This window comes from Cyclopterus lumpus, chromosome 16, assembly GCF_009769545.1.
Source record: "Cyclopterus lumpus isolate fCycLum1 chromosome 16, fCycLum1.pri, whole genome shotgun sequence".
Lineage (NCBI taxonomy): Eukaryota > Metazoa > Chordata > Actinopteri > Perciformes > Cyclopteridae > Cyclopterus > Cyclopterus lumpus.
This window is the reverse complement of record NC_046981.1, coordinates 5,420,152-5,435,703: the sequence shown is the minus strand read 5'-3', so window position 1 is coordinate 5,435,703 and position 15,552 is coordinate 5,420,152.

The following is a 15,552-nucleotide window of genomic DNA, read 5'->3' as shown; positions in this document are numbered from 1 at the left end:
GTGTATATGACACAGAAGTATATATGTATGCGTGTGTGTTTCTCATATGTATGCGTAAGAGTATTTACAGAGTATGTATGTATGTGTAAGTGTTTCAGTAGTGAGTGTACAAGCGTTTCAATAGTGAATGTATGTGTGTAATTGTTTCAGTAGTGAGTGTACAAGCGTTTCAATAGTGAATGTACGAGTGTTTCATTAGTATGTGTGTAAGTGTTTCAGTAGTGCATGTGAGAGTGTCTCAATAGTTATGGCCTAAACGGCCCCTCATAGAAACGTGACAGAAATGTGTTCTCATGTTGCACTGTATCTGCTGGTTGTGTACATAATGGACTGTTTAATAATGTCTCAATACAGCTTATTGACCTGCCCTCAAGTGACCTATATCCTCCTTTTCATTTTATAGCACGGCATTAAACCGGACTCTTTCCCTGAAGAGATACTGGATGCACAGCATTATACTACTGCAAGAGGAAGTATTACAACTGTAGCGGTGTTGTACGCATCAGCAGTAAAATACTGTATACAAACAGTCAACTGATCTAAATGCAAATTATGGGATGAGATTAAAGGCATCATAGTGTGAAATAGAAGCAGTTGTGAGACAATATTTCACTTTGAAAAAACTGTGTTGAATATAGCCCGCAGGGTTGGGATACAGGCGAAGAGTGACAGGTAAATTGACTGTTGGATGATTAATATTTCCTAGCAGAGATCCATATCTTTCTCACGTGTCACTTATTTTTTGACAGCAGTGGATGACTTTTAATTGCCGACTCACTTACTGCAAGGCAACAGATTAAAAGATAAAAATAAAAATATGTAAATTCTCATCAAACTTTCTGGCTTGTAGTTGATAAGAAGTGGCAGCTTTTAAATATCTAGAGGATAGAGGCAAAAAATCATTAGGACTTTGTATATTGCCTTCACATACAGTATATGCACGCGTGTCACGTGTACTTTCTGTAACTTGTCATTTTTCATGGCTCGAAACAAAATAGACACAAAACAGCAATTGCAATGACCGTGTTATACGTTATAGCTAATGAACAATTATGGACACATTTAGTATTCAGCTTTTGGCTCCTTAAATACCTGCACAAAACAGAATCCCAGTTACATGAAAGATACATTAAAAAGAACAGATTGGAACAAAAGATGAAGATATATAGTTCTCTCGTTCAATTCAAACACATTTGACTTGGACGTGACGACTGATGGAGGCTAATTCTGAGCTTCCGCCCCAACTTCTCAGGCTGGTTGTCACGTCTGTCACGAGCACCCTTCAAAGACAACGCGGCTTTAATTACAGACCTGGTTCATTAACACATTCTGCTCCACATGCCGGCCAGTCAGCTGTGAGCAGTATTTTAGGACGTGTCAGCGTGTTGTCACACTCTTCTTGTTGCTGTGATGCGCGTGGCACAGGCAGGCACACCACAACTTCTACAGAAGTCCAAAATTGAAGTATGCCTTTGGCTCAATTTCTCAATAAACTTTACATTTTTTTTATTTCGGGCAGCTGTACTCCAAAATGTGTGCATTTGTTATCTATATCCTTCTTTTATTTATTTAAGTAAGTTGGATTCCATTTCATTCAGCTTGTTTCCTTTTCATTCATTTTTAATGGACTTTCATATCTTACATAACACACAATTACCTCTGTTTAAAAGGTGCCCTTATGAATAAACTTTCCTTGCATGCACTCAGCGTTTTAATGGATCGGTGGCTGCGTTTCTGCTAATACATAATCATTTTCTATGAAGACTGTATTCAAGAGTCAATTTGAGTACATTAAGCTTATTAATTGAGGAGTCCAGAGACCCGAGGTTGATTATTCTGAAAGGCAATTTCAGTCCTCCTGGCATTAGGTTTAATTTCCGTGTTGACTACCTGGTATGTGTTTCATATAGAAAAAGATAATAACCTTTAATTTAAAACCATAGGGGCTTTACATCTTGTTTATTACTGATTTCTCAAAGTGACATTCTTTAGTATATGTTTTCTATATATTTCCATCAGCTATATATGTTCCACATTATGACTCACAAAGCCACTCCTACCTTGATAAAACATTCTCGTGTCTGAATGCTTTTTTCCTGGAGATGTTAGCGACGGGCAACACAACATACTCCGGAACCTTTCTTGCATTGATTAATACCTGAAATGAACATCACTCAACCATGAAAAGGAGAACAGAAACGCTTAAAGGATTGCACTACACTGAGCTCGGGCTGTCAGAGTAAAGGTTTATTTTGTCTAATAGTACTTGTCAGAGCAGCGTCCTCCTACAGAGGACTGATAAGAATGAAGGCCTCCACAGAGATGTGAGCCCCGATGCAACTGAATGGAGCTGAGCACGCCCGCTAATATACTGTTTATCATTCAAGTTTATTCTCCTTGCAGAGGACATCTGGACAATGAAGCCCGGAGGCTGTAGCAAGATTACTGTACCAAGCGGTTGCTCTTCTGTGGGTTTGAATCTGGGAAGTGCGTCATTTTGGAGGTTATTAACGACATACTCTATGTAGAAATGCCACGAAAAAAAAAAGGTTTCATAAAGACATCTTGTTCAATGTTTTATTCCGCTGCAATACTGGTGTTGAGGAACTGATCTCGGATCAAATAAAAACTGGTTTGCTGCTGATGAATTGGGTCACAGGTGTAAAATTAACATTGCAGATGTTGTCAGATATTGCCATCGTCTCTCGTACAGCTATTTCTATTTGAATCTATTGTATTTTCTTTTCATTATGCAACACGACACAGAAACATGTAACTGTCACATTTTCTGAGAAATGTGAGAAATGTGAATAATCCTGGTGACAGGCCATTTATTGCCTTCTTTGTGAGACTTGGCATAAAGCCACAGCAGGTGGGGCATGAATTGAGATCTTAGAATCGTTTGTAATGTTTATCAAATATCACACATTTAAAGCTGCTCTAATCAATACCTTTACATTAACTCTAATCAATACCTGTACATTAACATTCCACGTAAGGGGAAAAATAAGATTATTCGCAAATATTGCATGATGATTTGAGGGCCTCCTCCTATGAATCGCCACCTTAACGTGGTGGAGGAGTTTGAGTGGCTCAGTGATCCTGGGAGCTATGTTGTCCGGGGCGTCAGCCCCTGGTAGGGTCTCCCAAGGCAAACAGGTCTCGGGGGAGAGCCCAGACTAAGAGCGGTTCAACAAACCCTGATGATAAGCAGCCCACGGATTGTAGACACCTTGCCCGGATAAGGGAAACCGGGGCACCCTCCCGGAGCCAGACCCAGGAGGGGAGCTCGTCGGCGAGCGTCTGGTGGCCTCACTAGCGGGAAAAGAGCCGGAGCTGGTGCAGGAGGTGGAGCGGTACCAGCTAGATATAGTTGGGCTCACCTCCACGCACAGCATGGGCTCTGGAACCAAGCTCCTGGAGAAGGGTTGGACTTTGTCCTTTTCTGGAGTTGCCCAGGGTGAGAGGCGCCGGGCGGGAGCGGGGATACTCACGAGCCCCCGGCTGAGCGCCGCTGTGTTGGAGTTTTCCCCGGGGAACGAGAGGGTCGCCTCCCTGCGCCTATGGGTTGCGGGGAGTAAGGCTCTGACTGTTGTTTGTGCTTATGCACCGAACAGCATTTCGGAGTATCCGGCCTTCTTGGAGTCGGTGGGAGGGGTCCTGGAAAGGGCGCCGCCTGCCGACTCCATAGTTCTCCTGGGAGACTTCAACGCTCACGTGGGCAATGACAGAGAAACCTGGCGGGGCGTGATTGGGAGGAACGGCTTGCCCGATCTGAACCCGAATGGTGTTTTGTTGTTGGACTTCTGTGCTAGCCACAGTTTGTCCATAACGAACACCATGTTCGAACATAAGGTGGCTCATAAGTGTACCTGGTACCAGAACACCTTAGGCCGGAGATCAATGATCGACTTTGTAATCGTATCATCTGATCTGCGGCCGTATGTCTTGGACACTCGGGTGAAGAGAGGAGCAGAGCTGTCAACTGATCACCACCTGGTGGTGAGTTGGATCAGATGGCGGGGGACTCGGCTAGAGAGACCTGGCAAGCCCAAACGTGTAGTGAGGGTGAACTGGGAACGTCTGGCAGAGGATCCTGTCGGGGAGGTCTTCAACTCCCACCTCCGGAAGAACTTCTCACAAATCCCGAGGGAGGCTGGGGACATGGAATCCGAGTGGACCTTGTTCAAAGCCTCTATTGTGGACGCGGCTGCTCGGGGCTGTGGCCGGAAGGTCATCGGTGCCTGTCGTGGCGGCAACCCTAGAACCCGGTGGTGGACACCGGGGGTGAGGGTAGCCGTCAAACTGAAGAAGGAGGCCTTTCGGGCCTGGCTGGCCCAGGGGTCTCCTGAAGCAGCTGACGGGTACCGGCGGGCCAAAAGGGCTGCAGCGACGATGGTCGCGGAGGCTAAAACTCGGGAATGGGAGGAGTTCGGGGACGCCATGGAGAAGGACTTTCGGTTGGCCTCAAGGAAGTTCTAGCAAACCATCCGACGGCTCAGGAAGGGAAAGCAGGGTCTACCCAGGCTGTTCTCAGCAGGGGGGGGAACTGCTGACCCGGACTGGGGACATCGTCGGGCGGTGGAAAGAGCACTTTGAGGAACTCCTAAACCCGGCCAACATGTCCCCCGGAGAGGGGGCAGCGCCGGAAGACTTTGGGGTGGATTCACCCATATCCCTGGCAGAGGTCGCTAAGGTAGTCAAAAAGCTCCTTGGTGGCAAGGCGCCAGGGGTGGATGAGATCCGCCCTGAGATGCTGAAAGCGCTGGACATTGTTGGGCTGTCTTGGTTGACACGCCTTTTCAGTGTCGCATGGGGGTCGGGAACAGTGCCCATGGACTGGCAGACCGGGGTGGTGGTTCCCATCTTCAAGAAGGGGGACCGGAGAGTGTGCTCGAACTATCGTGGTACCACACTGCTCAGCCTCCCGGGAAAAGCTTATGCCAGGGTGCTGAAGAGGAGGCTCCGACCGCTTGTCGAACCTCAGATTCAGGACGAACAGTGCGGATTCCGTCCCGGTCGTGGAACAGTGGACCAGCTCTTTACCCTCGCAAGATTACTGGAGGGGTCCTGGGAGTTTGCCCAACCAGTTTACATGTGCTTTGTAGACCTGGAGAAGGCTTTCGACCGGGTCCCTCGGGGGTTTTTGTGGGGGGTGCTGCGGGAGTATGGGGTGCCGGACCCGTTGGCACGGGCCATCCGGTCTCTGTACGCCTGCAGTAGGAGCTGTGTTCGTCTCCTCGGTAGTAAGTCAGACACGTTCCCGGTGGGTGTTGGCCTCCGCCAGGGCTGCCCTTTATCACCGGTCCTGTTCGTGACCTTCATGGACAGGATATCTAGGCGCAGCCAGGGGGCGGAGAGGATCCGGTTCGGGAGTCTCGGGATCGCCTCTCTGCTGTTTGCGGATGATGTGGTCCTGTTTGCCTCCTCGGACCGTGACCTCCAGCATTCACTGGGGCGTTTTGCAGCCGAGTGCGAAGCGGCAGGGATGAGAGTTAGCACCTCCAAATCTGAGGCCATGGTGCTCTGCCGGAAACCGGCGGATTGCTCCCTCCAGGTGGGGGCAAACTGCCTACCCCAAGCGAAGGAGTTCAAGTATCTCGGGGTCTTGTTCACGAGTGAGGGTAAGGTGGAGCGGGAGATCGATAGGCGGATCGGTGCGGCTGCAGCAGTAAAACAGGCGCTGTACCGGTCCGTCTTAGTGAAGAGGGAGCTGAGCCGGAAGGCAAAGCTCTCCATTTACTGGTCGGTCTACGTTCCAACCCTCACCTATGGTCACGAACTCTGGGTCGTGACCGAAAGAACGAGATCTCGAATACAAGCGGCCGAAATGAGCTTCCTCCGTAGGGTGGCCGGGCTCAGCCTTAGAGATAGGGTAAGGAGCTCGGACATCAGGGGGGAGCTTGGAGTCGAGTCGCTGCTCCTTCGTGTCGAAAGGAGTCAGCTGAGGTGGTTCGGGCATCTAGTTAGGATGCCTCCTGGACGCCTCCCATTAGAGGTTTTCCGGGCACGTCCAACTGGTAGAAGGCCCCGGGGAAGACCGAGGACACGCTGGAGGGATTATATCTCCCGGCTGGCCTTGGAACGCCTCGGGATCCCCCAGAATGAGCTGGAAAGTGCTGCGGGTGAGAGGGAGGCCTGGGTCGGCCTGCTGAACCTGCTGCCACCGCGACCCGACCCCGGATAAGCGGGTGATAATGGATGGATGGATGGATTTGAGGGCATCAGAGCATTATTTTTTGTATATTTAGTGTAATAAAATGAACTTTACTGAACACACCCTCTGTTAAATGTCACGTCAGGTCAATAGTAATAATGATAGTAATAATGAAGATCATCACGTTTGTTTGTCCGGGAGTCCTGGAAGCTACGACCATGTACAGGAATTGAATCACTGCTCCCATTTAGCTTTGTGTCTCTGCGCTAAAATATTCCACCAAGGTAATATAGAGTTCAATATGCATCTCAAATACTCTCAGGTGTTGTCAAAAAAAATTGTTGAACGAGGATGTCAGAGATGCATTCTTCTTCTTCTCAGAATCAGAATCAGAATTGTTTATTTGCCAGGTACGTTAAAGGTGCATAACAATAAACATAGACATAGAATAGAACAATACAAATATAATAAAAACAACTATTGTTACATATGGTGAATAGCAAACAAATACTATAAAACAAGTATTAAAATAAAACAACATGGTCATAGCCGTAATTTATAGACCACCATTGTCTTTGTTTAAAGAACATTTAGGGAAAATACTTGATTGGCTAGATCCATTAAGTGACACGATTGCTCTCATGGGAGATTTCAGCGATGACATTTTGAAAGAATAACTTTTGACTTGAAACAGCTGTAGTTTTAAGGTTTTTTTTTTTTTATTTGGCATCAGAGGTAGAGAAAGGGTTCACATCATCATATGTAGCAGCACAGAGCGTCAGAACGGTACATCGTGTATTTAAGAAACCTTAACAGGTGTGTAGTTGACATCCTAATGAGTTTGCAATGGAGTTAGTTAAAAAAAAAAATAGTGTTTCTTTTCCTGCATTACAAGAGCATATATAACTTTAAACATTTTTGACAACATTTAATTGTTGTAGTTAGTTGTCTGTAGCATTTATCAGAAACTTAAAACTATTGTTTTAAACATGCATTCAGGACTATATATGTAACTGTCTTTACAGTCATTCATTTATCTTTCCTTCCTTCAGTCTCTGCAGCTTGTCCTCGATCAGCTGACTGTGTGTGCGTTCATGTTGACCTAACGTTTACTTGATAGAATCATTTACAAAGCCTTCATGTTCCTGGTAATTCGATAGTTAAAAAAAAACACATGTCGTGTTGGGTCCTTCCTCAGGTAACGTTTGGGTGCAAATTACAGTGCACAGACGCAGGTGTTTGTCATTGAGCTGTTCATTTTTCTTATCCAGCATATATCGTCCATTGTCGTCTCCTATAAGCGAGCTATTAAAGCAGATATGTTGTCTAATTAGCTACTCCATCAAATGCACCTGCGTGTCTCACCTCTGCTGCAGGAAGCTCCTCCATTCACTCCTACGATCCGCTCTCTCGAAACATTTGTTTGATCCTTTTTTCAAACAGGAAGTGCCTGTCTTTATCTTGATGCCCTAAATCTCTGTGCAGCAGCAAGTAGATATACTCGAGAGGACACATTAATGTGACGAGATGGCAACTTGAGAGGACTCTGATTGATCGTTCAAGGTAATATAATTTGATATTTCTAAAAAGGCTCATAAGATTGACGTCAGTGATGGAAAACAGACCCTTAACACCTATTAACATAGTATCTTTGAACTTATGAGTCTGATTAGCCTTGTGACTATTTAAACACCTGATTTCCTACAGCTGTTTGACGTTTCTTGCACTACGAGACGGTCATGTAGCAACGACATCAAATACTATAAATACACGTTGCCAAGGTAACTTGCAGGGGTGAGAGGTATGTTGTATGTGTTCACTGATAAGCATCTCCATGTCTTTAGAGAAAGGATCCAACCATGTAGCAGCCAGAAGAGCAGGCATTCACAAACGAATGTCCTAAAGCCCCTTCTTCCCTCATTAGCTAGATGACATACATGTAGACACATTTAAAACATTTATATGCTTGCAAAGCACGTGTGTTTAGGTTTCTTTACTTTCTCAAGCACCATCATATAAGGATTCTGGAGGCCGCACACAATCGTGTTTTGGTTTCGGCCAATGCTTTTCCATCGCTGCCAGAACTTTGGAAGCCACACACATGTAAGCATACGTTGTTGTAGCCACTGGAATGAGCCTTTTTTCTTTTTTTTTTCTTATGAAGAAGAAGCTTTCTACTTTGAGTATAGTATCTATTTTAGCTCAGCTGTGTTTTTATTTCAAGATGATGACAAATGTGGTTCTAAAATGTTTTTGACTGAACCCAAGCGTTTACTATAAAAGAGGAGGAGAAGGAGAGAGATTATACTGTAAAGGGCATCAGCTGATTGCCCCTCCCTTTTGTGCAATGCAATGCGGAAAAAAGAAGATGGTGGAAGAGAAAGATAAGTCCCATGACCACACTCCAGCTGTACTCATTCTGTCAAGGCCCCCCCCCCCCCCCCACACACACACACACACACACTGTGGAGCTGGTACTTCATGCTGTCACATCACCCTCTTCCCATTTCAAAGAGTGTCAAAGACAAAGAAGTGCGCCCCCACTCAGTTCTTTAAAATGTCACACATTTTCTCTCCTATTTTTTTTTTATTAAGTAACGTTCAACTTCGTGTTTTATGATCAATGGTAATCCTTTATGTTCGGCTTCCTACAGAGTAATCAAAATTAACAGAGGGGACAGAAATGGAAGAAAATGGAGCATCCGATTAGTCAGGGTGGGCTGAACAAAAGGTGGACCAGGGTTACGGTAGAATGTGCCACACTTTCTGAACTGTGAATCAAGGCCTTTTCCCCTCCCTTCTGATGCCACGGAGAAGCTGTTAATAATTGAGGGCATTTTCAAAGAGAAGCATTGGGAAAATTATGGCGGCAGGAAAAGAAATCTCGACTCCTAATGCGACGCTTCTTTGATTCTTTCCTCCTCCTGCTCCGAGTTTAAACACTCGCACCATGCATATCTTTCCCATAGTAAACAAGATATACTTGTGATGTTATAATGCAAATTGGAACTTTCTGTTCTCTTTTCCTCTCTCATCCAGGGACCTTTCACCAATGATAGGTTTGATTCCATCAGGAAACCAGTCTGTGCTAAAAAAGAAGGTCAATGAGCCCCTTGCTAGGTTTATGGCTCCTGCTGCACAAAGTCTCATCAAGGAAACCTGATGAAAGAAGGTTAAATACAAAGAAGAATGCAGGACTGTGAAAAGTTTAACCAAATCATAAGCCACCTTGCTGAAGTATTATAAATGAATAGTGTGAGAAAAGCAACCCAACTTAATGTTATTGCTCTCCTGTTTCTATTCAGTTTTAGGGTAGATGGGGCTCGTCAGTGTTGCAAATGATGTTTTATGGAAAATACCTTTTTATAACCGGAGTGAGGACATTTTTGGAAGGTAATGATGACATTTCGTCGGAGGTTAGTGTTATGATTAGGTCAAGGTATGGCTTTGGGTTATGAATGTGGCTGTGATGATTAGGATTTGGGGCTGAGGATTGCATTCTTGAAGGTCATAAGTGTGTACGTGCAGAGCAACACAAAGACTGCAGAATTGTCTGTCTTTGATGAAGGATGCTAAAACTATGAAATTAAATGTCTACCCAAAGACAATATAGTTAAACAAAAAAAAAAACAATAAACTGTGAAAATACAGTTAGTTAAAAGACCCCCTGACTTCTATGCTCGGATAATGAGTGGTTAAAATGATATACTAATATATATATATATATATATATATATATATATATATATATATATAATTATTTGTCAAGTGAGCAATAAAGTTGCCTTTTTTCCAAGATGTCGCCGTTTGGGTCCGGTTCCTGCGGCTACACCTGTGACAGTCACAGCTTTAAACAAAGGTTAATTAAGCTAACTAACTAATTAGCTAGTAGCGTACTACTACTACAACTAATATTAATAATAATAAATGAATAAAGATTATAAACAGTTCACTCTGTGTTCAACTAGATCGCAAAAAGAGAAATATTGTGTGAATGAGCTATTCTTTTAATCTCTGGTTGTTCTATATGACATTTCCCAAAAGAAGGAGAGCATTCAGCTGGTTTTAATTAATACAAGAGTCGGGAAAGCAAGGACTGAAGAACCACATATGACTGCTCTTACTGGCCAATAGTTGGATATGTTTGAGGCAGTTCATTTAGACATCTTGACTGTACCCCTTCCATTAACACCTCTTAAATTGGGATGCTTTTCTCAATAGAGGAAGTATCTTTCTGAGCTTCTTGGTAATACAAGTACTATTAGAACTGTAACACATGTTGTGTGAAGGGGTTTCTCAAGGTGTAGCGTCTCCAGACACAGTGTAGAAAACTGCTGCTAAAGAGAGAGAGAGAGAGACAGTGACCATGCTCACTTTCCTGCCTCTAAGCAGAATTTCTCTGCATTGCAACGGACACCTTCGCCTCTTCCTTTTCACATCTCGGGAGGATGAAGTGAGGCGAACAATCACTGCACGCAGTACAGTGTGGGACTTTATGGGCAGATCTGCGGTGGCAACTGAATTTTCTGCATTTTTGTGTTCGCTCATTTGCTGACATTACTTGCTTAATTAATTAGAAAACAGCAGAGAGATATTTATATATATATATATATATATATATATATATATATATATATATATATATATAGATCATTGTGGGCTGATTGATTGACAACTTGAAGCATTTTGGTAACAATAACAAGTCAGGAGGAGCAATCATTGTCAGTGCTACTGGAATATGTGTGCATGTGTATACATATGTGTCGCAGGTGTACATACAACACACAACTTTCTCAATTGGGAGTAAGAATGTGTCTTTTTTTTTTTTGACCTTCACTTAACCCCGATTATGTCAATATCTGCCAGCTGCATTCATCTCACTGCCTTCTGTCTCCCTCTCAGACGATTTTGGACCCTATTTTCTGAACCTCTTGTAACCTCAGCACAGAAGTGAAACAACAGCACCACATATTTGTATTTTAATTATATTACTCCACAAGTAATAATTATTTATTGATCATGAGAAACTAATGGGAAGTCAATTTTTTTTAAAGACATTTTAATCTAAATATGATTTCATACCGTGTATTAGTGGGATCTGCATATTTAATGTGATACATATTTTATAATTACAGCTTCAATAAGCAAAAATAAAGGAATGGTTGAATGCCTATGCTATTCCTCAGAATTCCTATGTTTTTCTTAAATCCTTAGTGTTAATCTTTTTAAGTGAAATTAATATGCCAGGCTAAACACCCATGTGTCGTCCTCTTTGTTTACCCATTTGTTACGGCTGCAGGCTTTCCACTGGTCACCCAGTGTTTAATGTCACAGTGCTATGAACTGTGGGTAATTCCCCCAGGCATAGGGGACATCCCAAGTCTCTTAATTGCATCCTCATTTCCCAAACGTGCATCTTTTTCAAATGATGCAAGGATCCATACAAGGAGAGAGGAAACAAGAGGAATGGGATGTCCTTTCCTCTGTCGCGTCACGTGAAGCAACGTCTATTTCTGATGACAGCTGATCACAGCTGGATCAGCTGTCAGTCGGCTTTAACAGCTGGACAGACTTTTGAGGAGTTTGTGTCCGTGAACATGATCTCTGTACTAATACTAATAAAGACACAGTTATCATTCATTATTATGCATTATTATTTATTCATTATTTGCGTCTGTATGTTTTTGAAGTTCTGATCATTATGTCATTATTAAACAACCCAGAATATGATTATGGTTTCTTTTGGAATTAATTTATTAGACTCAATGTTTCAAGGGAAATTAAAATTATATATAACTCATCAAACCTGACACTAAAGAATTATCGGCCTCACGTGACTCAATGGATGTAACGATAAATGAGGTCTCTGACTTTATTTGTATTCATGATCAAAGTTATTGACGGAAATGACTGTGTAATAAATGAAGAAAGTTGTTTGTGATCCTTTTGTTGTTCAGGCTTACAAAAATCATATATTTCAAGCAGATGGTGAATCAGAAAACAAACCAACTATAAAACTTGAGTTTAATTTGTGATCCGTCTTCTCTCTGGGTGAAACATCAGCACCTTTTATGAGGAATATCAGATCGGTCCGATCAGCTGCAACGTCCACTCAAATAATGGATGTACAATGTGGAGGCGTGTTCCTGGAAAACGTTCACGTCTCCTCAGAGATCCCTCCTAGGCCCTCGATCCTCCGTCCTCAGAGCAGAAATAAGAGCTTTGGGACGTCCATCAGTGTGGCAGAGAGGAACAACTTCCGGTTCAAGTGAGGAACGAGGAGATGACAAATAAGAGACTTGGGATGTGCCCAAAGTCTGTAGAAATGAGGACTTGTGTGCATAAAAGGCTCAACATGTCTGGTAATATGGCATAAGCATTGTCTTTTCCATCATTTAAAGGCTGCATTACAGTTAAGTGATGTAGTTGTCTGAATCAGTCTTTTCCAACTGTTCCATTACTTGCCTTCACCCGTCTAGCCATTACACCCACACTGTTGATGGCTATTTATCAAAAGGCTGATTGTATTATTAATTTGTAAAAGTACCAATGGCCAGGCCTACAATATAGTTTCAGTATCAATAACAAGGTAATTGGTAAAACTAATTTTATTTTCTCCGTAACACCCGAGTTTAGGCAATATCGCAAGGAGAATGTGTGAGGATAAAATAAGATGTGAATGGAGATGAAATGAATGGCATAAAGATGTTCAGGGAGTGAACAAGATTAGGAAAGAGAGGAACAGTGTGGCACAGGAAAGGAGGTACATTTCTATTTTGCTTCTAACGAAACCATCACTGCCACTCTCATTGTCTCCCAACATCAACTGCACTTGAAAGTCATCAATCTAATGTTTTTAAAGCTATTTGCTGTGTCACGCTATGCCATTTGCCTTCAGTTCTGAATTGGTAATGAAATCTCCAAAATAGATGCCCGTACTAATAAATCAGATGAGATGAAGCTGTAATGATCGCCGTAGGGAAATTCGGTCTTTGTAGGAGCAGAGAATGGGATTTAGATAAGACCAGAGACAATGGAGAGTATGAAAGATAACAAAACAATTACAGCAGAATGCACTGAGATAACAATTAATTTATTGAATGTGCATAACTTTTAGAAATCCTCTGATCATGCTTTTTTGCTGCTGATACCAATTGCCGATAATTCATGATCCATATTAGCAGATGTAGATAGATTTTGGTGTTCTGTTTTGTCATAGCAGCTGGCATACAAGGCTCCAGTCTATTGTTTTTCTTTCTGCACAGTCCCAACAATAATTTCAACCTGGAGTCAATGTAAACCATCAACATTGTAAATGTTGTCCTTTTTCTGTGTTCAAGTCATCTATTGTGTTCTGCATACAAACATCAATTCAAATAATTAAAAGATTGTTTTTATTGAGTAAAAAACTTGTCATTAGTAGTTTTAATTATGTATTCTACGCTGCTTAGAGTTAGTATTAGGAAGTTAAAAAGGTCATAATTCCCTCCCTAATATCTATTTGATATTTTTCAAACAAAACCATATTTTATAAGATTATTGAAGACATTATGATAATGTTATAATTTACCTTTGGATGGAGGAGTAGTGGGTGGATATTGCCCGAACAGAGCCTGAACGCATCGTAATGTATCTGTATTGAAGTCAGCTGTTAGCGGTGCTGCCATTGTTACTACGGCCAACAATGGTTTCGTTACCCCACTGGGGGAGAGGGGGGGTCCGGTTTCCCTCTTTGTGTGGTGCACAGGTTCTTTTTTCGTGTCTTTGTCTTGTGGACTTTGCTTACCAACCCAATTAACCAGGACATTTGGGTATTCACAGGACATTGGAAAATAAATGAGAACTTCGATGCCATCGGGGTAAGTTGGAACATCACAAATATCAAAGATCCAGTAAGAGTTAACTGCTTTGGATCCCCTGGCTGTGGGTAGAACTGATACATTGTTTTTAATGAGTGGCAAATGACATGGCCTTACACACGGTGTGCAGAATGGCATCGTTAACTGTTCGCTTGACAAGTGTTTATGGTGGCACGCACACTCATTTTGTGTCTGCAGAACCTCAAAGCCAGGTCTGTTGCTTTGTTTTGACACAAAGAAATTTGAAGGTAGTGCCAAAAATTGGAATAACAATATGGAGGTAGCTGAATGAGAAGGAACAACCAGGTGGTGTTTGGGTATGTTTCAATAGAGAAACAGTCAGGGTTTAGGCTCCGCCTCTCAACCATCCTGGTGCAAAACACTCGGTTACATGAATGAAGTTTACGAAATAAATGTACTGGCCCCGCGTGAACTCATTCACACAAGTGACAACCCGAACAAGCCATTGAAATATTCTTTATAAAAATGGATACGTACAATGGGGATTTATTGCTTTGTGCAATTTAAACTTTGCACTTTAAATTCTGTCGTTCACGTTGTGAGGGGATGAGAGGAATTTGGAGAGTCATCATTTATTCATCTTCATAAAAGCAGTACTTTGGCCGTCACAACTCTCATCATGTTGCAGCTGGTGTGTTGCTAGTGCATCATTGCATGTGTGTGTGTGTGTGTGTATACATTTTTTGAGCATATGTCATGTGTGTGAGTGTGTTTGTCCACTTTAATTTGTTATTGTTTTGCCCTACTTGCTTAATCGATTACATATATGGTTAAGATTCATCTGTGAGAAACCACTCAGTTATGACATTCAATTCAGCCAGCAATTAATCAATGTCCTACAGTTAAAAATGAAGAGAGGGAATGGGTTTGATAGTGTGGGTTATCTCGATTCTGAAAATCATCGTCACCTCTAGGATTGAGCTCAATTAGTGTTTTCTCTCTCAAAATTATGATATTGCATAATACTAGATAATAATGTATTTCTTTTATTTTCCTCTCTCTCTCTCTGTCTCTCTCTCTCTCTCTCTCAGTTGCTGACTTCTCCCTGCTGCTGCACCTTCTTTTTCTTTTCTCCCCTCCCCCTCAGCCCTCTCTCCCTCCCCTTTCCCTTCACTTCCCTCCCACTTCTCTCCCTCACACTAAAGAGCACTCAGTCTCTGAGCTCCCCTTCATTTACCGCTCCAACATGTTGGCAGGAGGAGAAGGAGGAGGATGCTGCGCTCTACCCTCAGTGCGTTCTTGCCACCTCTCCGGCCAGCGCACACTGCCTCTGACTCAGACTCACCCTCGGCTTTCAGTTGTCTCCGCCTGAGGGACTTAAGGCAGGAGGTGGTAGAGGAACCGAAGGATAAGCTCGAGATCAGGAACTCTCACACCAGGGTCCCCAACAGGAGCAACAACAGCAAGACAGCTGTCCAGAGCACCTGCTCCTCATCTGTGGTGGAAACTACTAATACCTCAGCAGTGACCACCTCTTCTGCCTCCTCTAGTTTCCCACCCTCCTGTTCCTCCTTC